The following is a 23,071-nucleotide window of genomic DNA, read 5'->3' as shown; positions in this document are numbered from 1 at the left end:
AATACTTTCTTTGAATTTCACCAGATGCCTTTTACAAATTCAAACCCAAATGGGTATCATTTCAATAGGTTTTGCTACATTAAAAAAGAAATCCATTTGAATCCACATTGAGCTAACAGTCAGGACTGGCTTAAAAACTCCCTTCAAGCATATTTATTTAGCGGAGGGCTCTTGAGAAACATACAACCAGAAAAACACAACCAAAGCAAACCTGGCTACTTCTCTAACTGAGAAAGTGGAATGACTCCAAAATTTTGTTTCATGCTCAAAAAGCCTAAAACAACTCCACATGAAAGGCGAAAATCCATCAAATTGGGCATTTACCTTTTCAGAAATAAAAGGCTCCGTGGAAAGGAAAGAAAAGAAAACACACGTACACACCACACACACACACACACACACACACACACATGACCCCTTTTCTTGGAAGACTCCACCAGAACCCAAAATAAATCCCCTGAATTTTCTTGGCGGCGTTACAGCGGCCTGCGTTCTCTCTCCCTCCCTGTAAGGTGCTGTGGCCACAATGACCTCTGAGAACTCCCAGTGGTCTGACGGCTAAGACAGCTTCTGAAACACTGACCTCTGCGTTCACAGCCATTGGCATTTGCAGTGCTGACTGTTTGGCCCTCAGGTCACTGCTCTCTGTGCTCCCCTGGGATTACTGTCCTGCCCGTTGTGCCACGAAGTGGCTGACCCAAGGTCACACTGCCTCTCTCTACCCAGATTGTCCTGGTGCCTGAAATTACCTTCGTGCGAAGTAGGTCATCCTAGGGAAAGAATAAGCCCACACTCTCACCGGCCTGGCAGCCCCTCACAAGTCTTTCTCAGCTCGTCCCTCAGAGCTCCACCACCTGCCCTTCTCACCTTGACCTGTACAGATGAGGAAGTTGAAACTCAGTGAGATGACCTGGTCAACCCCAGGACAGGTGCCTGGGAAAGGGCAGGTCTAGGCCGCTGACCCTGGGGGAGCCACCTCCCTTCACCCGGCCCACAGGGCCTCCCTGCTTGCACCCCACCCCGTCCCATGCTCCCTCTAGCTGCTGGGCTGAGTCTTAGGACAGTGACCAAGGGCATACAGCTCAGTCTCGGCATCCTAATTAGGTCCTAGAGTCAACTTAATGAGCCAAACCTTTATCATCTTAACAATGTAATGTAACAACACAATATTACAGAACACAACGCAAGGTAAGGCAAGAGCACATCACACCACACATCACATAACAACACAACATAACACCACACGGAATAAAGGGAACACATCATTATGCAACACAACAGAACATAACCACCACAGCTCGTGTAAACCAGGTACGGACGAGCCAGCCCTTTGGTTCAGTGTTAATATCAGGAGTCCAGATATAGGGGAGGGGCCAAGGTGAGACCAGGTAGGCAGCTCAAGAAAGGAGCTGTCAACAAATAACTCATTTAGTTAGGTAATTTCCTGCTTTTTAGTTTATTTTGCATGTAAATTTTCTCACAGGTGTGGGAGTCCAGGTGGGAATCTACTAGTACAGGGAGTCAAAGTCAAGGAGCAAAGGCATGAACAGGATTCATAAGAGGAAGGAGACGGAAGAGAAGCCCTACTGATTGCAGGCAGTCTGGGAACGGCAAATCTTACACATTTTTGGAGGGAATAATAAACTGATTAACTGTCAGCCAGCAAAGAGGTTGCTGTGTGCCTTCTGTCCTGCTGTAGGGTTCAAAGTAAATAATTTTCGTGGATGGATTTTCTAGAAAACCCCAAGAGTTGAACCGTGGAGCCTATGAGATGGGCTGTCTCTGGGTTCCCGTGTACCCGGCCCTACCATCCGCTCTTCCATCGTGGCTGGGCCAGGACGCACACTTCTCTTCATCATAGTTTTCTATTACTCTAATTAACATTAAATCCCCAGTCTCTACAACAGCCCTGTAAAATCACTGTTTGAACTTTTTTTCTAGCACCATTTTACAGATGTGGGAACGCAGGCCCAGAGAAGTTAAGCCACTTGCCCAAGGTCACCTGAGCCGGAAAGTGGCAGAGCCAGAATTCATAACTGCTCCTTGCCTGCCCAAAGGCTGAGAGCTCAGGCACCAGGCTGTGTCACTCCCAGGACCATCCTTTATCTCTAGATTGGGGAACCTTGGAAGGGTGGGACAACCTCCCCAGGCGGTGCAGATAAGAAACTGGTCACAACCAGTATGTGCCCCCAAGCCCAGATCCTGCTGTGTGCAGTCCCACCCAGTGGACGTGGCCAATGGACCCAAGTTCTGGAACAGCCTCTTTGGAAAGAGGTCCTTCTTTCTCTCCACATGCTGTGTCCTAAGTTGGTCCCCAGCAGCCTTGTCCTCCGGAACGCTGGGGCTCCGAGCCCGTTCCCTGATTCATCATTTGGGGCAAGTTGGATGGGTTAATGTAGCCCATGGTCATCTAGCTGGAGTTTTGGATCTTCTCATCGCGCCCTGCAATGCTGATTGCAAGAACTCATCCTTTGGCTTATTGGCATAAATGGAATTGGGAGAGCCCGAGAGTGCCTGGGGACTGAGGAAGAACTGTGAGCCTCCCAGGGGCTCAGACAGGACTGAGCAGGAAGGTGGTCATCAGGCATTTAAATCACCCGACTTCCTAGACAGGTACCTCTTGGGCACCTGCTTCAAGTAAACCGACTAGGAAGTCGCTGTTGCAACACTGGATAATTCCCTGTTAAGCACATCTTTACGATGGAGAGAAAGGTGTGTTGTGCTTCTCCTTACTCGAAAACGCTGCTGATCCTACCACCTGGTGGAGAGTTTGATGAATAAAGACCATTGCTTGGGAAATAGATTAGCTGCCGCCAACAAGAATGGCTTTGTGGGGAGTATTCCAGGTTGTCTCCAAAGCAGTCTTAATATTCAACTTCAGTCTTTAGGCAGAAAAGGAAATTAAAACGAAAGAGGGAGATTAGGAGACAGCGACGTTGTGTGCCACCTCCTAACAGAAATTTCAAATGAAAGCCATGCCTTTCGCAATGGTTTCAAGAATTGGGTCCACCATAATGCCTGCCGCTGCTTTTCTGTCTCTGCCTACGACAGGGAGCAAACTGGGCTAAGGCAAAATAATCTGGGCGCTATAGGACCTTAACAATTCAACTGATGTCCGTTGACAAACAGGGAGAGAAAAGCACTGGCCCTGGAAACAGTTTGGCATTTCGGAATACCTCTGCATGGTCGGGAAGCTGCCCCTGGGATGGAGTAAAGGAAGGTTTCTCTCTTTCTCGGAACATGAGCTCTGGTGTCATAAGCTGTAACCGTTTCTAGAAGGGGCGGGAAGGAGGTGTGTGTGTGAGTCCCCTGAAAGATAACAAAGTCACAGACGGTGCACATTTAGGGAGTCTGAAACAAGAAAGAGTTGTGCCGTCCTAGTGTTTGCAAGGAGCCTTAGCCTACTCCAAAACTTCAGTTATTCATCTCCTGATTCACTCAATAAAAACACTGGCTCTGCCCCTTCCTTGCTGTGTGACCTTGAGCCTGTGGATTAACCTCTCTGTGCCTCCATGTCCTCATCTATGAAATATGAATAATAGTACTTACTTCCTGGTAGGTACTAAAGGAGTTAATACTTGGAAAGTGTTTAGAACAGTGAGTGCCCTGCAGAGTACTGTGTGCCTTCTGTTCTGCTGTAGGGTTTCAAAGTAAATCATTTTAGTTCATGGATTTTCTAGAAAACCCCAAGAGTTGACTCCTAAGCTCCTATAAGTGGTTGCTAAGTACGTGCCACGATGATGATGATCATTCAGGTTTAGACACAAACCCTCATGCTCAGCCTCCCTTGAATTAAGTTTTCTCATTTCAACGCCACCACCTGTTTATCCTGCATCTGCCCGAATGCTGCGAGGGATGGCGAGACCTGTCCGACACAGTGGTCTTTGACCTCCAGGCACCTCTGTGGATCAGTAACCTCTTCTTCACATACAACTTCCAACCAGGGAAGGCTTCCTGGAAGAGGTGGTAGGGTGGGGCTCTGTGGAACTGTCTGAATGTAAGGCTGGGGAAGTTGTCTGGGCTTACAAAGCTAGGGTGTGACGCCTGGGGCCTAGAGACAGGTGAGACGCACCTAAGACCGAATGTCACATTTTAGACATTCCCCGTCCCTTATTTCACTGCTAAGAAGACAGCTCAGAGAGAGGCCTGATTGATACGGTTCTTTAGCCTATTAGTGGGCAAAGCCAAGCGAGAAGCCAGCCCCACATTTATCGCTGCCGCGCCAGCTTTCACTGATGGGTTTTCTGCCCGACTCGGGCAGCCCAGGTTGTCCATAGGCGAGCCTGCCATGTCCTGGGTGCCAGGTCTCCTGTATAACCTGCTGCGTCAAACCTTCTCCACTCCCACTGTGTTTCCATGGTCTCCTGGACATAGTCTCCTTTAATCCTCCCTCTGAGCAAATCCGTGTTGGGTTTTGTGAATTCTGGCGTCTTTCTGTCCTTCCTGAGTTCCTGCCCAGGAAATACCAGGGGATGGGCATTCTGGGTTCATTTAAACTTCTCAGCAGAGCTTTGTGGTCATTATTCTTATAGGTGTTTTGACAGTTGAGAACACTGAGACTCACTGAAGCTGGCCACCTGACCTAAGGTCCCCAGGCTAGGAGTGGTCGAGTGGGGGCCTGTTACACACCCCCTCTCACCCCATGACCACGTCTCTCTCTAACGCAACCCCGTGATGGAACGTTCCTGGGCCCAGCGTATCTGGTCTCGCTGCCAGCATTAGCCAGACCACTGCCCACCTCCCTCCCACCTCCTTTCCCTTTGTTCTGAGAATCAGATAAGGGGCCAAAAGAACAAAGTCCCCCTTTCACTGAACCATATTTCAAAGGGCTATAAATAGGACAGTTAATGGTGGCACTTGGGTCCCATTCACCAATGACAGACAGGCTTTACCTGACGCCAGCTGTGTCCTTAGGGCCTACGTTTCCCTGGTCAATAGGTTTCCTTCTTCCTTCTTTCTTCCCCCTGATCCACAAGTACATATTTATGCCTCCTTAATTATGTGGTTGCCTAGAAAACAAACACATTTCACAATTCCTCCCAAATCTGAGAGAGAACACTTCTAGGCAGACGCAGAGAACAATGCTCGCCAGGCCCCAAGGAAGCCGCTCAGCCAGCCAGCGTCTCCCTCCTCTGAAGGTTAATCCACTTTACCCAACAGGAAGCCCAAGGGGGCACCTCCTAGCTGGGAGGGCCCTGGGGGACAGAGGGGGACAGTGAGGGCCAGAGTGACAGCACAGGCCCACGGTTGATTCGCTGAGGGTTCTGAAGCAATTACTTCCGTGTCTGAGCCTCAGTTTCCCCACTTATGCTCGGCGTGGGGGTTGAGATAAATAAAACAGGAGAGGGTGGAGAAAAGCCCCAGGGAACAGTAGGTCTTCGAGCTGGAAGATGGTTGGGACCTACCAACAGCAGCAGTGAGGGTGGAGGGAGCTGGTTGGTGCCCAGGGGTGGACCCCATGAAGGAACCCACAGACCGAGCAGGGGTACCTCCCTAGTCGTGTGATCAGAGGAAGGAGTAAGACAGGAAAACATCCTACAGGACCTGCATTCTTTCAGTGATTAAGGTTTTTTTCTTGCTTGCAAAAAGAGACTTCGGCCCACGTTTTAGAAAAACCAGTTGGTAGTCCATGTGGGAGCTCTTGGGAGCCGTGTTTGAAGTATCCACTCCAGTGTGACAAGAACTGGTAACTTCATCCCCATGGGATTAGAGAACTGATGGCACTTGAGGGCTGAGAAACTATAAATTGAAAGCCCCTTGGAGATGTCTAAGCCTGGTCACTGAGAGAACCGGGGAGCCATTGATGACTACAGGGAGCCCAGCTTCAGAGGTACAGACCAGCAAACCATGCTGTCCCTTAAGGGCGGACCTGTGGGGTGTGAGGTAGAGAGGACCACCTTCTAGAGCCCAGCGAGGCTGGTTGGTGAAAAGAAAGGCTTGTGTACAGGATGTCCATGGCTTTGAATCACACCTCTGCCAGTTTCTACCTGTGTGGCCTTGGGCAAATAACATTACTCTTTAGAGCCTCTGTTTCCACATCTGTGTAATGGGGCTATGACGGCCACCATCTGAGGACTGCTGTAAAGATTGAGTGAAATCATGCTCCTGAAATGCTTAGTACAGTGCAGGCCTTATTGTCTGTACTCATTCCATTACAGCTAGCCAGACTTCAGCGGTTAGCCTCTGAATTCAGAAATCCACTCATTCTCAGGACTCCAGTGTTGAACCCCTTTCAGAGAGGGAGGGTGCACACATTCTTAGCCTAACAGGAACATGTGCTTCCTGCCTTTCATTTTTACACCCACTGGCTGGCTTCCTCAGGCCCTGGACCACAACGGAGGAGGCAAAACCACACCCAGAAGGGGACCATCCCAGCTGCTCCACTCAACTTCCTTCCACCCTCAGCATTAGTCCTGTGGTCCCTGGTTCCCGCACCCAGAATTTCTGTCCCTACACCCTGCCCGTGTCAGGAAGCCAGCAGCGTTCTAGCATTTACACAAATAGCTGGAGTCACCTCACCACCTGATCTGCCCTTGTAGTTCCCTACTCCTGGGTCATGTGTCCCCTTTGCAGACAGAGCTGGCCAGGCCGTCTCAGTGTTGACGTCATGCTCCATGATCATTTTGTTCTGGACAGGAATTCAGACGGAGAGGGAGAGACCACCCACTTGTTCATGTATCATCTGGCACTAGGTACAGAGTGGGGTGGTTCCTTGTCCCGTGTCCCCACCCCACACAGTGGGTTCCTATGGACAGAGCCCAAGAGTGTACTGTTGACCCCACCAGGTCAGAGCACTGTGCTGGCACAGCGTGGGAAAGCCTTGGCAAACGCTGGCATGCAGTGAACTCTGTTAGTCCTGGCCTGACAGTAGGGTCCAGTTAGGAATTAGTTTATCATTCAGGCTCCACTCTTTACTGTGACCTTGACCAAGACCTTACACTTCTGCAAAATGATGCAAAAAACAGTGCACATATCACAGAACTACTGTGAGCACTAACTGGAGTTTAGAGCCCAAAAACACTTAAAAATGATATCTGCTACGATACCATTACATTATTATTATTATTATTAATTATTATTATTGTGATTTCATGTTGTCTTTTTTTATTCACTGAGGTTTCAGTACAACCCTGCAAAGTATTGAAGCAGCTATGGTTTCTGTTTCACCAAGGAAAAAGCCTATTGTTTTTGTTTTGTTTTTTCTAAAATCACACAGCTGGACGTGACCGGCCTCCCTCGGTTGACACACCTACCACAGCATCAGGCCCCATTGTTTGGGCACATGCCATGACCACAGGCCTCTGAGAAAAGCCTCCTGTAAGTTAAAAGTGCAGCGGTATTATTCAGCCAGGCCCATTGTGGACAGTCGTTCAGATGGTTATTTTTCGCTTGGAGGGGAAAAGCTATGATTTCTTAAGCAAACTCCAGGAGTGAGGAAGGGCTTTACTTCCAGTCCCCTGCTTGACCAGAGAAGAAACAAAAGTGGAGAACGAAATCTCTTGTTAGATTTATTGTGTGATATTGCACAGTAGAAACAAACATAAAATGGCACAAGGGGGCTGCACGTGGTAGATGCTCTGACAGGACAAAGAAGGAATAATTTTTGATTCAGAAAAGGGGACAGGAGAACAGTATCATGATTTTTGTTTTTTGTTTGTTTTTTTTTTCCCCTCAAATTTGCCCTAATCTGTGTGCCAACTAGAGTTGGACGTTTTCCTTGCCGCCAAGTCTCCTGATTTAAGCCCAGGAGATCGCTGCTGAGGGCCCGGTTGGTACCTAGGGGTTGCCAGTTCGATGGGTAGATACGAAGGGGCTGGGTGGGCTGGGGCAGGATGAGGGGAAGCCAGTGTGACAGTGGGAAGAACGCCGAGCACACAGCAAAGCCCCCGGCCCTGCTCTCCTCTCTGGTCTCGATTTCCTCCTTTGTGATCTCCGAGAGTGACCTTCTCTTGGCCTCCCTGAAAATGGGGATGATGTCTGATTTGTCTTCCTCCTATGGCCCAGGTGTATAAAACACACGTCACCCATTTTTAAGACTTTGGTTGCTGTGCTGAATTGGAAGCGATCGTGGAAAGGATGGGGAAATGGGAATATAGGAAGACACAGGAGGACAGGCTGTGGGGAGAAGAACCCTGGCATACATTTCAGAAAAGGTTTCCAGAGCCTGTGTTACAAAGCAAAGAGCCGGGAGAGTCCAAGGAGCTAATTAGGCTGCTCCCGGGACCAGCAGGTAAGGCAGTGGGGTACTGGCCTCCTCTGTGTGTTCAGCGCCCCCGTGCCCTGTTAGAGGAGCTGAGAAACAGGCCGTAGAAGGTGGGCGACACTTGGGGTACAGTCTAGTTTTTAAAAGCCCTGTGGTTGCGAGCTCATCGGATGGGGCTGGGAATTGGACACAGTTGCCAGCTGTATCTTTAAAGGTCAGTGACAGAATTGCTTCAGGATGATGCTTTGCTCGAAGGTGAGTGTTAGGCTCTAACCAAAAGTCACAGGTGGCCACAGCTGCTAGGCTGTGGAGTCAAACAGCTGAGGCAGAGTTGGGAGCAGGGCTCCATGTGTAATTTAGTTCACAGATTTCCCGCTTACATCTTATGGCATAGAACAATTACCATATGTGTTCCTATATGTGCACATGTACATGTAGGATTTCATGTTATCATGATTATCAATTGTTTAGTAAGATGTGACATGTGTAAAACTCAGCGACAGGCTCCTGCTAAATCAGCCACATCCCAATGATACTCAGAGATTCATCTGCTTCATTCATTCATTCATTCATTCATTCATTCATTCAACAGTCATTACTGAGCGCCTCCTATACCCGTACACTGTCCAATGGGAGTTGGGATGGGGGAATCTAGTGATAAGTAAAATCCTGCCCCGTCCCCGCAACCTCTCAGGGCCTCAGTCTAGTGAGAGCTCCAGATAATAGGATTGAGGTAATGCCTGATGCCTAATAAATTCTTGGTAAATGAAAGAATGAAAGAATAGACAAATGAATGAAGATAAGCAAATGAATAAAGGAAGCTGTATTTGCCCCAGCGTAAGTTCCCTAACCTAGCTTGCAGTGTGGACGTTCGTGTGTCAGAGAAAACATATTGGAGGTGTGGCACATGAATAGTTGTGTTCATTCTCTCGTTCAGGAAACGGTAATTGACATTCTCCCATGTGGCAAGCGGTGTGCTGGGTGGCGGTGAGTAGGACGGGCACACTCTTGCCCCCAGGGAGATATCAAGCTAGTGAGCGCAGGGAGTTCTGCGAACGTTTAGTGGCCATGGATAGCCTTGTCTGGGTGGTCAACAAAGATGTCCCTGGGAAGGGCCACTGATGCTGAAATTCAAAGAGTGAGTCAAAAGTACAGTGGGGAAGGGGTTGGTGTGAGCCGGGGATAGTGTGAGCTGGGAATAGTGTGAGCTGGGGATGGTGTGAGTTAGGGATGGTGTGAGCCGTGGATGGTGTGAGCTGGGGATAGTGTGAGCCGGGGATAGTGTGAGCTGTGGATGGTGTGAGCCGTGGATGGTGTGAGCCGGGGATAGTGTGAGCCGGGGATGGTGTGAGCTGGGTATGGTGTGAGCTGGGGATAGTGTGAGCCAGGGATGGTGTGAGTTAGGGATGGTGTGAGCCAGGGATGGGAGCGGAGGAGGTCTGGGTTATGGTTTACAAAGATCCTTCTGGCTGCTGCTAAGAGTGGGGCTGGCACTGGAGGAGGTGGCAATGGTAAGCCAGGCTAGGAGGCTGGGACCATGAGCACCCCACTTTAATTCTTCTGAAAAGAAAGTCTCATTCCCACAACTTTCTTCCCTGAGACACTGAGCCCTAACTGCTCAGCTTCTGACCACTTTGTGTATCTCCATGTCAACATCCTCCCCGCCCCTATCAGTGAGCTCCGAATAGAATCTGTTTATAGTCAACACCAGACGCTTTAGACAAATCCGGGGTCAGTCTGGCACGAAATCCTGTTGATTTTACATTTTAAAAGCTCTCGCATCTCTCACTCCTCCCTTTGCCCACAGCCCTGCCTTAGTTCTGGTCATTCTCATCTCTTGACCGTCACCAACATGCTTTCTTTCCAACACGCAAGTTTATCATGTTGCATCATTGTCAGCAGCTTAAGGATAACAGTGATTGTATTTGTTAGCTTTCTCTGCATAACAAACAGCTCCAAACAACAAACATTTGTTATTTTTACCGATTCTGTGGGTGGACTGGGCATTTCTTTTGGTCTAGGCAGCTTGGCTGGGGCTTCCCAGACAAGCATGAGGGTTCAGCTGGGGTGGCCGTAATGCCTGGGGACACTCTTTGTGTAATTTCTCTTCCTCCAGGGGGCTGGCTCAGGTGTGTAAATGTAGCTGCAAAAATGATTCAATCCCAGAAGCGAGAGAGAGGAAGTTCTGTGTATTAGCACTTTGTAAGCCTTTATTTGTGTCACATTTGTTATTGGCCCATTGGCCAAAGCAAGTCATGTGGCCAGGTTCAGATTCCAGGGGTGGAGAGAAATCAACTCCATTGTACGAGGGTGTGCATGGAAGGTGGCCTGAGCAAATTGGGGCCTTACTGCAATTTTCAATGCCAGTGGCTACGATAAAGACATGGAACCAGACAGAATGGGGGTATTCTGCTGTGGTCTGTTCTCCACCACTTACTGCCTTTGTCATCTGGGGCAAGTTGACTCACGTAAACTCTCTAGGCCTCAGCTGCCCATCCATAATGTGGGAATAATCAGTGTGACCTCCTTGGAGATTTTGTGAGAGGATCAGATGGGAAAACATGTGGTCTGCACCCGTGTCAGTGTTTGGGATACAATAAGAGCTCAGCAGGGAGTCGGTTATTATTCCCAGATAAGGTCTTCAAAAGCCATTTCCTGTCCGGCTTCAGCCTGATTTATCCTAACCCTGATCTCACACTTTCACATCTCACATCTTTCTTTATCCTCGTCCTTAGAGACACTTTCCCGGAACCTTTTCTTTTTGCCAAATAGCATTTCACTGGTACCTTGATGAAGAAGCAGTTAAAAATATCATCTCCTAATCAAATTCTTCTTTCAGACCCAGTCGGTCATTTTTCCCCTCAGTTCTCCCAAGTATCACTCACGCCCCCGTGTCACACCTACCCTGAAGGATTTATCTCTTTGTCTGTTTTCTTCACCAGACGGAGCGTCTTGAGGGCACGAATTATGATTTACTCAACTTTCTGTCTTTGGCACTTGGCTCTATGTATGGGACAGAATAGGTGTTTATTTTAAAAAATATTGAAGTATAAATCATTGGGTGAGTAAGTGAAGAAATGGGTGAATACCTTTTTAAATTATCTTGAGTCATCTTCAAAAGACAGTGGATGTACTAAACATCAAAACTAACGCAAACTTTTTTCCTGTTTCTTTCCAGCTGGTACCATTTTCAGACTCAACCTTTGTGACCTGGAAATGCCAATAGAAGCCATCACCAGGGGTTGTGGGGAACCGACACTTTGAGCTTTGGGGACAGAATCAGAGATGGACAGTCCTTCAGCCGACTGAGGTACATGACTAACCTTCCCGCACGAGTGAGAGGTGTTGTCTTTTCTGGTTTCTTCCATGGGCTGTGTTGGGTGGAGGTGAGAACATGTTCCCCTGTTTCTTGGTCTCTCTCTGTAACTTGGCCTGCTTTTCCATACAGAGGGAATTCTTTCTCCCTCAGGGAGAAAAGGCGGCCCTCTTAGAGTATCAAGCAACCCCTCTTTTTCTTAAAATGAAAGCCTTCTGAGCTCTCGTGAACACTGGTGAGTAAAAACCTGGATTGGGGACATCTTTATATGACAAGTGGCTGCCATCCCAAAAGGCCAGGAATGACTCTGGTGTGCCTTGGAGTAAGCGTCAGCAGACAACCATGACCCACAGGACAAATCCGGCCTGGCCGTTTTGTGTGAAGTTGTTTGACACCCAGCCACACCCATTCGTTCAGGCGTGTCTATGGCGCTGTCGCACACAACGGCCAGCAGTTTTGACAGACTGTTGTGTGGCCGCAAAGCCGAAAATATTTACAGTCTGAGTTCTAACGGAAAATGTGTGCCAGCCCCTGGTCTTGAACTGAGCTCCATATGTGGCTGTTTCAATTTTAATTAGTGAAAATGAAATAAAATGAAACGTGTAGCCCTCAGTCGCATTCCCCACTTTTCAAGTGCAAACAGCCACATGTGGCTCGTGGCTGCCATTGTGGACAGTGCCAGCTGAGCACGTTTCCATCATTGCTGGGAAAGCTGGCTTGGGAAAACAGTGATCACCCTGGGATTTCTGTCTTCACTCTGCCAATCTCTAATCAGCTTGGGTGTAATTACAACCATCCTGGAAGAAGGAAGGTTGGTGTGAGCGTGTGTGTGTGTGTGTGTGTGTGTATCTATTCTATATGATTAATTGGTGAGGATCTCTCTCTCTCTCTCTCTCTCTCTCTCTCTCTCTCTCTCTCTTTCTCTCTCTCTCTCTCTCTCTCTCTCTCTTTCTCTCTCTCTCTCTCTCTCTCTCTCTCTCTCTCTTTCTCTCTCTCTTTCTCTCCCTCCCTCTTTCCCTCTTTCTCTGTCTCTCTGTGTGTCCCTCTCCCTACCTACCTGCCTACCTATCTATAAAAATGGAATTACTTTTAAAATTTCTTTGGACTGCTGACCTGTGGTCTCTGTGTGTGAGTCTGTGTAGAAACTAAGCCACTTGGGCCTTGGGGTTTATTAGTTTGATATATGCAAACAGTTAGATAAGATACGAGCTTCAGTCCTTCCATAGTGACAGGCAGACAGATGCAAATGGGGTCTCCCCTTAAGGGGAAGACACAATGGCCGCCATGTCTCCCATGGGCTGAAGTTAGGGGCAAAGGAGATAAAAACAAGGAGAGGAAGAAAATGAGCTAAAGATAGGACATCTGTGACTTTTGGAAAAATGTGGAATGGTGGAGATGAAAGATGGAGGGAAGGGATCGTGGGTTTGCTTTCAAAGGACCTGCTGAATAAAGTAATGATGATTGGGATATTATTGTTGTCAAACAGAAAGTTCTTCCACCAGGTGCTAGCAGACCCAAGCACTAAACACCGAGAACTGCAATGGAGAAATACTGGCTATTTTATTTTAAATGGCAGCACGCAGGAGAACGGGAAGCTCATACGCAAAAGCCCGGACTCCCCGATGGCCTGTATGTTACAGACTCTGGGGGGCAAAATCACAAGACACCATGGGTTAAGGGTTCAGGGTCGTGCAGGGAGCCAATCGGTCGAAGGTGAGGTGAGGATAGTGAATTGTTTCTTCAGGTCCTGAGGACAGTTCTGAGGTCTGTTCCAGCGTCCCTCTGTCTGGTCTCATGGCAGAGTCAACAGGGGGTCGTTCCACCTTAGGGCTCAGGAGCTGAACCGTAACTTAGGTCAAGATGTATCTTTATCCCGCAGAGGTCCCGACCCTGCGACCGTCTTCTGCTTCCTGGGGGGTTGCTGATTATGTGGGGGAAGCCTGGGTCTCTGAGAGGTAGAGAGAGAGGGAGAGAGAGAGAGATGGGGATATGGTTTCTAGAGCTGGGATTGAAAACTAAATTTAAGCTAAGTCCTAAGGACCCTTGGTTTCATGATCACATCTCAGAACTGGGCTGACCACGGCCCGTTCTGTCCAGGAGAGGCCTACACGTGAATACCTTTGTAGCCCCAGCTCCTAGAAGGATATATGCAGAATATGTACTTGATGATGCTAGTTTCGTTCGTGCATGCACAAATATTTCTGAGCTTTGTGTGCCAGGCACTGTTCTGGGCAGACAAACACTCAGGGAGTTCACATCCTACCAAGAAGTGGGGAAGGGGATGAGATGGAAGGTAAGCAGGGAAAAAAAATATATGAGTGGTAATGACTGGAGCAGGCAGAGGGTCGGGGGAGGGCAGCCTGGATGTTTATGGAACCCAATCACAGTGCTGATAAGAGACGACAAACAGTGAGGGGGGAAGGAGAACAGGGGTTGCTGATCAAAGGACAGCCAGGGGTCGTATTTACTCTCCCCAAGGGCGCTGTGGCCTCCTCCTGGAGAGCCAGGACTGTATTTCCCCCCTTGTTAGAGGAGTCATAGGTTTGAGTACTCTCCCTTAAAACTCAGGCATTTCCTCCCCCCAAAATAAATGTTATCAGCTGGCTCAGAGGCAGACTGGAGGCCACGGCATTCCGACTAGATAAGAGGACATCTTAGCAATCATTAGATATAGAAAATGGGCCCCAGTTCAAGCTGGTGGAATTTCCGTTGCTGATAACCTTTAAGAAAAGCTGCTAGAACAGGGCTTGTTTCCCTGGGAGAAAGGAAACTTGGGAGAGCCATCTTTGAATGTCTGAAAGGCTGTCAGGTGGAAAAGAATTAACGTGTACTGGGTGATTTTAAGGAGGGAATCCAAGCAGAATGAGTGAAATTAACAGAGACAGAGATTTCAGTTCTGCCTGGTTTTCCTTCCTTGTCTTCCATCCATCCGTCCGTCCATCCATCCATTTATTTATTCAGCAAACACTCCTAGGTCCCTGGCACTGGGCCAAGCACTGGAGGTAAAACAGGATAAGAGCTCTGTCCTCAAGGTGTTAATTTAATGGGAGAAACAGAGAAATGAACAAATCGATGGTATGCACAGGTACAGGTCTACGTTTGGTGAGGCCTGCAGCTAATACAATTTGGCAGTTGTCTTTAAGAAAAAATTAATCAAAGTTATGAATTGAAAATAAAATACAAGCCCTAGACAAGTGGGGTGCCCTGGCGTTTAAGCTTCCTTGCCCTGGGCCTGGCCTCCTCTGGGTTTGCTGTAAGGTAGGTGAAAATGCCCTCTCTCCACGGTACCTGGAGCTGCAGGGGCTGGCTGGGTACCAGGGGCCTTTACCTGGGAGGCTGGACAAACACTTGACAGAAAGGCTGGCAGTGGGGATTCTGGTGTCCGTACTGGGTGGACTTACCTTTTGAGTCCTGGGAGACCTTGTTCTTGGGCTAATGAATTAGGGCTTACGGCCTTTTTCTTCTTGTGCTGCTGGGAGTATTAAAGGCACTGTCCCTACAATTCTACAGGCTGACTTTATGATTCTACCCGCGGGACTGCAGTGTAAGAAATCACCTGAATTTCAGGACTGTAAGTGCTGGTGGAGTGTTTGCCAGTACTTATAAAAGGCTAACTGTGGGTCATAGACTCTTTTAGCCCCAAACATTGACAGATTTAACCCTGGGAATGAGCTGCTGTCATTCTCCCTGTTTCACTGGTGATGATGGACCCATGGTACAGAGTGGTTAAGTAACTTTCCTGCAGATGCACAGCTACTCGTAAGCAGAGAAGCTGGGCTTTCACAGCGGCATGTAGCCTGCCTCCAGAGCCTGGTCCGCTTGCCGTATGGCCTCTACATGATCCTTACTACGTAGCAATATACTGGAAACATCTTGAGTGGCTACGATTGGAGAATGGATAAAGTACATCCATAGAATGGAATAATGTGTGTTGGATCCATACCAAGAGTTCCTACGTTCAAATGCTTTAGTTATTAGGCATGAAGGTAGAGTAATACCTAGAAAATTAGACTCGTGTTAACTGAAACTGTGTGTTAACAGTGCTTGCACGTCTTTTCAGCCTTTTTCCCTGACCTGGATGGTTAGGACAGGCTCATTCATTCACGGATCCATTCAGCAGGTTTTTACTGAGTGCTGGTTACACTCCTGATACTGGGGAGACAGTGGTAAGGAGCATAGGGTTTCTGCCCTTGTATAGCTTACAACCTGGCCTTCTCCCTGCTCGCTGCGCCTGCACATCCTCCCTCCACATTGCACTAGATGGACCTACCTTTCAGCAGGACCTGCACTTCTTCCCTCCACATTGCACTAGACCTATCTTTCAGCAGAGCCCATTGGTCCCCGATGCCCTCAGATCCAATCCCTCCCTGCACCTGTTGCCTCTTTTGTAAAACAGACCAGGGGACCCACAGACCATGTGGACTTCAGAGTGAAGGCTCTTCACAGTTGTCAGCAGGTGGCTTTGCAGGCTTTACTAGCATCATTACCATTTTCTAGAAAGGTCAGGCTCCTGACAGCTGAAACGATGGCAGCTAGCAGCAGCGAGTACCTTCCTGATGCTCAAAGACCCAGCCCTAGTCCACAGCCGGCTTGCAGGGGAGCAAGTCCAGGCCCTGGAGTCCTCAGGACAAGCTTCTAGATGGCTCTGTGCTTGCAGCTGTGTGTGCTTGCCTGTTGAGCTTTGTTCTCTGGATGAAATGGGCCCAGTCCCCTCACCACCCCTCAAGGATGTGCAAGTTGTAGAGGGTTCAAGAGAATGAACCCTGGAGTGAGTGAGATGAGCCTGGCGGCCACCTCCGTGTGCCTCGCTCCAGCTCTTGGTATTCCGCGTCTCTGTGACTCGGTTCCCCATCTGTAAGAAAGGCAATAACCATAGTACCCACCTGTCAGGGTTTGTCAGGATGAAATGAGACAATGACTCAAAAAGCTGGGCACAGTGCCTGGCCAGTAGTAAATGCTGACTAAATTACAGACATGATATGAATATTATTTATAGCCGAGCCACCCTGTGGTGGGCTTCTAGGACCCGGGCAGGGCTCCCCTTCCTCCAGCTCAGGGACAGTGTCTGCCTATAGCAAAACGTTTCTTCCATGAAAGGATGGATATTCCAGGGATCACTGTGGTGGCCAGGCCCACAGGCCTTGGCAATACTAGTGCCACAGAGAGAGAGGGCCACCAGAAGCAGGGATATTACCTGTGTGCTTCTAGAAGCCGACCTCACAGATTGAGTCATCCTCAAAACCCTGATTTTTATTTTAGTCATGCCTGGCTGATAAGCATTGGGGTTTTTCCCAGTAAGCTTTGTATCCGAAGGGCGTCTAGTTATGTCCGTCTTCTTGTTAGTGCCATGTCCCTTATGGCCCTGGGACAGAGTCCACATTCCATAATTGGTTGGACAGGGCTCACCATGCCCCAGGCCCACCAAGGGCCCCGGGCTCACCACTGTTCTCCCAGCCCCACCTAGGAGTATGGTCTCTGAAGACAGATGGCTGAGTCCCAATCACACTTCTTGCCCAAGCCTGGGTGGCCTTGGGCAAGCCACCTGACCTCTCATGATCTGCAAAATGGGCACAATAGATGGCAGTTGCACAGACCTCATAGGATTGTTGTTAAATCCGTTGGACTGTGTAAAAAAGCTTAGAACCCTGCTAGACACAAAGCAATCCCTGACCGCTAGTGTTATGTATACCGTGCAGTCCAGCCTCTGCTAGGAAGGCCTGGGGTACTTACCTGGGCCCAGAACGTTCCCCAGGCCAGAGTCAGTGATGGGCCTGGACCAGCCCTCGTAATTCATACTACGATTGCAAGATGCACCTCAGTAACACCATCAGGGGAGTTTGAAAAAAACAACAACACATCCTGGAAGGCACGTGGCACACCTGGGGTCACACAGTGAAGTCACAGATTCAGAGAGAGAGGAAAGAAAAACCATACTGGGATTCTGCCTTTATTGGGGCCAAGGTTGGTGGGGGGTGCCTAGGGTTTCCACAGGTTCACTCCTTCTTGGTGAATTTAAAGCATAAGAGCGGGCATTAGGGCACAGGCAGGGAAAAGCAGGGCGTCTTTCAACTTGTTGGTTATCTAGGTTAACCAGGGCCTTCTAAAGGGGGAACTTCATGGGCAGGGAGGCCTGGCTGTTTGTCTGGTTGTATAGCCAGCAATGTGCTTATTCCACATGGATGCCTTTGAAATGGGCGAGCAAAAGCTTAGTGTCGGGCACGTTACAATAAAAATGGCTGATTGTCAGGTACTTGCACAACAAATGCATAGATACACAGATGTGGCTCTGCCTGTAACCATAGCTATAGATACAAATAACAGTCACTTTAAATGAAGTACCTTTCGTGTCTCCAGGACTTGGGCTAGGTGGTTTCCATGTGCTCCTCCCGACCCTAGCACACCTTTCTCTTCTTACCTTCCTGTGGGAATCATCCCTCTTTAAAACTTAAGTCAAAAAAAAAAACAAAACAAAACAAAACAAAACAAAACAAAAAAACAAAAAAAAAACAACAAAAAAAAACTTAAGTCAAGTGTCACCTCCTCTGGGAAGTCTTTGCCCGCACTTGCTCTCCATTCTCCCACTGCTCCCCCGAAACACCCCACGGTGTGTCTTGACCATACCATGTGTCTTGTGTGGCTGGAGTGGTGTCTCTTCCCTGTTAGACTGGGAGCTCCTTGGGGAACAGGAACATGTGATTCCTTCTTCATGGGGGCATATTGAAAACCCACCTGTGCCAGGTACTTCTGTGCATGTCCAGGGCCAAGGATGGATGGATATATGAAGGCCGGCACTGTTGGTCCACTTGTCTCGGCCACACAGAGCCAGCCCTGGCTGCTGGGTTGATAAACATGACGGACAGCTAGCTAGCTGACCACTCTGCTGGGTGGACACAGGCCTGGGTCCCCTTAGAGATTATTTCTCTCTTCTTCAGTCCTCTCAGGCATCAAGCAGCCTTCCACCCTTCTTGTGATGTCTGCCTTCAGCTTTTGGAGAACTGGAAATGAGGGGATTCCAGGTCGGGCTCCTTTAACTTGGGGACAGACCACCTTCTCGGTATGGCTGGCAGCCAGCCTGTGTGCTTGCTGGAACGCCTGTTGTTTATAGGCCTGTGTGGCCCAGGTTAAGTTGAGCAAACTCACCCTGCCAAAATAGCTGACTGCCCTTTCTGACCTGGAGCGTGGGGAGAGAGGGTGGAAGAACGTGGAAGAACCAAAGTCAGCATATGACATCCATTTGGCAATCACTGTCCTGTGTACAATGTCCAAAGGCCGTGCAGGGAAGAGACATGTCGCCGTGTTGTTCAGTGGTCTTCGTGTAAACACTTTTGTCACAAGCACTACAAATATCTTCTGTGCTGGGGGATTGGCCATCAGGTAAAGAGGAGGAAGGGAAGGCTTTCGGGGTGGGAGAGATGGATTGGCTTCTTCTGTTGGTTGAGGAGAAGGGAGTTGGCTCCTGTGCTGAAACCATAGCACGTGGACCGTCACTTAACGGGAACCTCCTTGAAGGCAGGGGCCATGCATGTCCTTCCCCATCGAACACACAGCCCTGGGTCAAGTTGGGACCACTCTGTAGTGTGCTGTGAGGGGAAAGGAGGAGCTCTAGCAGCTGTGTGTAGGCTGCCCTGGAGTCTGAAGCTTCCCTCAAGTCCGTTTATAAATCCTCACGAGGTCAAAACACACTGAGGGGACATCCACCTTGGCACTCAGGGAGTGTCTTATGGAGCATAACCGAGATGAATGCGTGATCCCAGATGGGAGAGCAACTGTGGAGGCTCCAGGGGGCCCATAGCCCTCTGCTCCCCCTCTTGCTTCCCTGGAGCCCCCTCGAGGGCTTGATGACAGCTCCTGACTGGGCACCTCATTTTCTCTTCTTCTGTTTGCTGGCAAAGCGACTGTCTTCGTGTAACCTTCTGATTGAAAACATCTGGGCTCCAGGCAGAACTCAAAAAAGGGAACCCGCAGTGCGGTCCCCAGGGATTGTGGGGAACCCCAGGCCTCTCCTGAAGGCTGGTGTGCGCTCTGTCAGGGGCACGTGTCACACTGGGAGTGGTTTCCTGAAAAGCTTTTTGTCAGGAAGCTGTCAGTGTGTGCTTTCCAAAGCCATTTCCATGCCTTTAGCCTTTGAAAATACACTTAGGTTCCAAATAAGATAAAAGGTGGGCTTGTGTGATGTCGCCACCGTATTGGAGCGTGTGCCAATGAGTCAGGGAAGCAGGAGGTCTCTTACCAAAGGGTTGGCTCCTTCTCCACGGTGGGACCCTCACCTGGAAGACCTTCAGAATAGTTTGCATCACGGTGCCACTCCTCACGCTGGCTCATTCGTTAATTCAGTGAACAGATCCCGACTGGGTGCCTCCTAGCGCCTGGCAGGGTTGGGAAAGCTGGAGGAGCGTCCCTCAGTTACAAACAGCAACCCCTCGTGAAACCTACATTCTGGCGGGGGGACTTCTGATAAAGTACAGAGTTAACAAGTAGATGCGAGGATTTGTAGGAAGACGGAACGTGCTGAGAGAGAGGGGATTTGAGGGTGCTGCCAGGAGACAGAGACTGGGGCTGGCCACACAGAGAAGAGAAATGTGAGCAGAGACTTGGAGGTCGTGAGGGCATCATCCACATGGGTGCCTGGGGGGCAGCCATCGCCAAGCCCTCAGGTGGGAGCAGTGTGCCTGTGGACTCTGAGCAGCCGACCACTCGGGGTACCCCTGCAGAGTGAGTGAGGGGCGAGCAGAGGGTCAGGGAGAAGGGGGAGGGCGATTGTAGGGTCTCCCTGGCTTTTGAGGACACTGGCTCCATAACTTCCTATGGCTAATTCCCTGAGTTCCTCAAATTCCTCAGCCTCGTCTTTTCTGGGAAACCACCCTTGCACCCATCGCTGGGCCTGGGCGCCCATGCTATCCCATGGTGACCTCTGGGCACCCCTTCCCAGCTTCAGATGGAAGTTAAGCCACCTGCCGCATGAAGACCTGTTAGCTGGGTCTTTCCATTCTGTCTGCCAAGTAGGGCAGCTGGCTAGTCCTGGCTTTCATGGCTGCCTAGCCTTATTCAGGAGCACCGCCTTCTTGCGGAAGGGCGCTCGTGCAGGACGCAGGACACTTTTCGTCCTGTCCCCAAGTGGACAGTTCTCTCCATCAGAACCGGCTCACGTCCTCTCTGCCCCTCCCCAGGCACTCAGCACATCCGCTGCCATTTGCCTGTCAGGTTCCCGCACTGGCTGCCCAGTTCCACGGGGCGAGGACAGCCTGCACTCCATGTGCATCGCCTCCTGCACCGCAGCTCCCAAGCTGCCTGAAGGTGCCCCTGGACCTGCACTGGGCCACCAGCACACAACGTGCAGGGTCCATGCGTCCTTGCGCGGGTTGTCCCTCTGCCAGGAGTGCCGTCCCCTGTACCCTGTACCGTCACCCAGCCAGGTGTCTGCTGGCCCTTAACGAACTCAGCTCCAGGGCCATCTCCATGGGAGACTGTCCCTGAGGCCTCATCTCCTTCAGCACCTGTCCTTGTCCCTGTCTTGGTGGCATGTGGTCCTGCCCTCAGAGACCTCACAGCCTAGAGCAGGGGCAGCAGGCTTTTTCTGTAAAGGGCCAGAGAGTTAATATTTTGGGGCTTGCGGGCCAGATCATCTCTGGAGTGCTGCTCAGTTCTGCCATTGTGGAGCCAAAGCAGCCACTGACAGGACCTCAACGAACGGGCGTAATCATGTTCCAATAAGTACCGGCAGCACGCCTGATACACAGTATACAGGCAGCCAGCATACAGGGACGAGTCAGTGAGCCTCTGAGCCTAGTGATCTGAGGAGACCCTGCCCCGTCCCTCCCAGGGCCAATGCTGGGGGCAGGCTGGGTGGGGTCTCTGGGGCCCCTGGGTAATAAGCCCCATCTCCCCTCCATTTCTGGGCAGGGTCAGGATTTGAACGCAGCAATCTGACAGCAGCAGGGCCTTGCTCATAACCCCTGTGTCAAGCTGACATGCAATAGACAGGATTCAGAGCTGGAGGGAACCACAGTGGATCAACCTCACCCACCCCACCCCGTTTCCCCAGTTGACAATGTTGCACAGAGAAGTGAGGTAATTTGCCCACGATCACACAGCATTTATTAGTAGAGGCAAGATTTGAAGCTGAGTGATTCGATTCCTAATCCACAGGTGGTTTATCCACCAGCTTAAATCCCTCCTTTGGTTGGACCTGTAGAAAACAGAGGTGAGGCCCCTCCCCCCAGCCCGAGTAAACAGCCTCTCATGTTGTCCTTTGTTAAAAAGTAGCCCCTTCTCCAGGAGGTGATAATACATAAATGGGTGTCCTAGGCCTGGGATCAGCCAGATCTGGGTTCAAGAGTCAGTACACGGGAGGGCCTGGGCAGATCTCCTCACCTCTTGGAGCCTCTGGTTTCTCTTCTGGCAACTGGGGAACAAGGCCCTGCCTGGCTGACTTGTTCTGAGAACTAAGTGCACACAGGATGCATCTGAGGGCCAGCCCTTGGCACTCAGCAAATGTGGCTTTTTGTCCCCGCTTCCCCGTTCACCCTGCCCCAGAGAGCCACCACGCACCCCACCCACGGCACGAAGCTGCAAAACTTCATCCAGTGGTTCCTCTTGTAAACGGCCACTCTGACCTCATCATGTGTACTTTTGCAAGGCCAGGAAACCACGCTGAGCTATTTCCACCCCAGGGGCCGTGGCAGCTCCCTTTTTTATTCCTGCCCTATAATTGCAGGGTTTGACAGTGGTTTCTCTGTTGCCTGGAAGTCCCAGGACTCTCTCCGATATGTAATCGTTCTCAGGAACCCACAGCAGTTAGGCCCCTGGCCCCTTTGCGGTTGCCTTTTTCTGTGGAGACAGATGTCTGGATGGAAAGGAAGACGCTAGCTAGCTGGTCGAAGCAAAGTGTACGATTAGCCAAACGGACTCCACATGGATTTGGCAGCTCTGGATGGTTGGGGCTCCTTACAAGTCTTCATCAACTCTTTTTATCTTTCTTCCTCTTGATCTAGAACAATCTGCAAGAGCCTAGATCTTGGATGCTGGCTGGGGAATAAGTGATTGGAGAGTAAACAGAAAGGGAGGTCTGGGGTTTCCAGAAGACTCCAAGGCTGGGAGAGTTGTCATGTCTGCAAAGGCGGGTGGCAGGGTGGTGGAGGGAATCTCAGCTCAAGAACCGGCCAAAACGCAGGCTGCCCGGAGCCCAGGCCAACATCTGACTCAAGGCCACCTTTGGGAGAACTGAAAGGAGTGGTGGGATCCAATCATTTGCAAAGTGGTGATATTAGCTGGAGGTGGTAGTGGTATCTGTTGGCTAAGAGCTCTGTCCCGGAGGAGACCATCCGTCTGGGTTTGTGTCCTGGCTCTACCACTTACAGGCTGGGTGACCTCGGACAAGTTCTTAACCTCTGTGTTTCAGATTTTTATCTGAAAAACTGGGATGATAATAACTCATCAATCCTCATTACAAAGAACTTATTTTTTGAGCGGTCATAAATCTATTGCTTGGAGAGAGGGCTGACCCCACTGCAGGCCTTTAAACAGGTCCTAGGAATCCCGCGAGAGTTGTCTGT

General features: G+C 49.9%; 1 protein-coding gene across 9 annotated transcripts in view; it reads left to right on the top strand.

Moving 5' to 3' along the window:
* The window catches only part of ST3GAL1 (ST3 beta-galactoside alpha-2,3-sialyltransferase 1), a 64,860-nt gene that overhangs the window by 7,027 nt on the left and 34,762 nt on the right, over window positions 1–23,071 (top strand). For all 9 annotated transcript variants that reach the window (XM_033126144.1, XM_033126142.1, XM_033126143.1 and 6 more), the window contains exon 2: window positions 11,382–11,513. The gene's annotated coding sequence lies outside the window, so the exon portion shown is untranslated. The remainder of the gene's footprint in view (window positions 1–11,381; window positions 11,514–23,071) is intronic.

The sequence above is a fragment of the Rhinolophus ferrumequinum genome, chromosome 14 (genome assembly GCF_004115265.2).
Source record: "Rhinolophus ferrumequinum isolate MPI-CBG mRhiFer1 chromosome 14, mRhiFer1_v1.p, whole genome shotgun sequence".
In the NCBI taxonomy this organism is placed as follows: domain Eukaryota; kingdom Metazoa; phylum Chordata; class Mammalia; order Chiroptera; family Rhinolophidae; genus Rhinolophus; species Rhinolophus ferrumequinum.
Note: the sequence above shows the minus strand (reverse complement) of the source record. Positions and strands in the feature narration are given on the sequence as shown.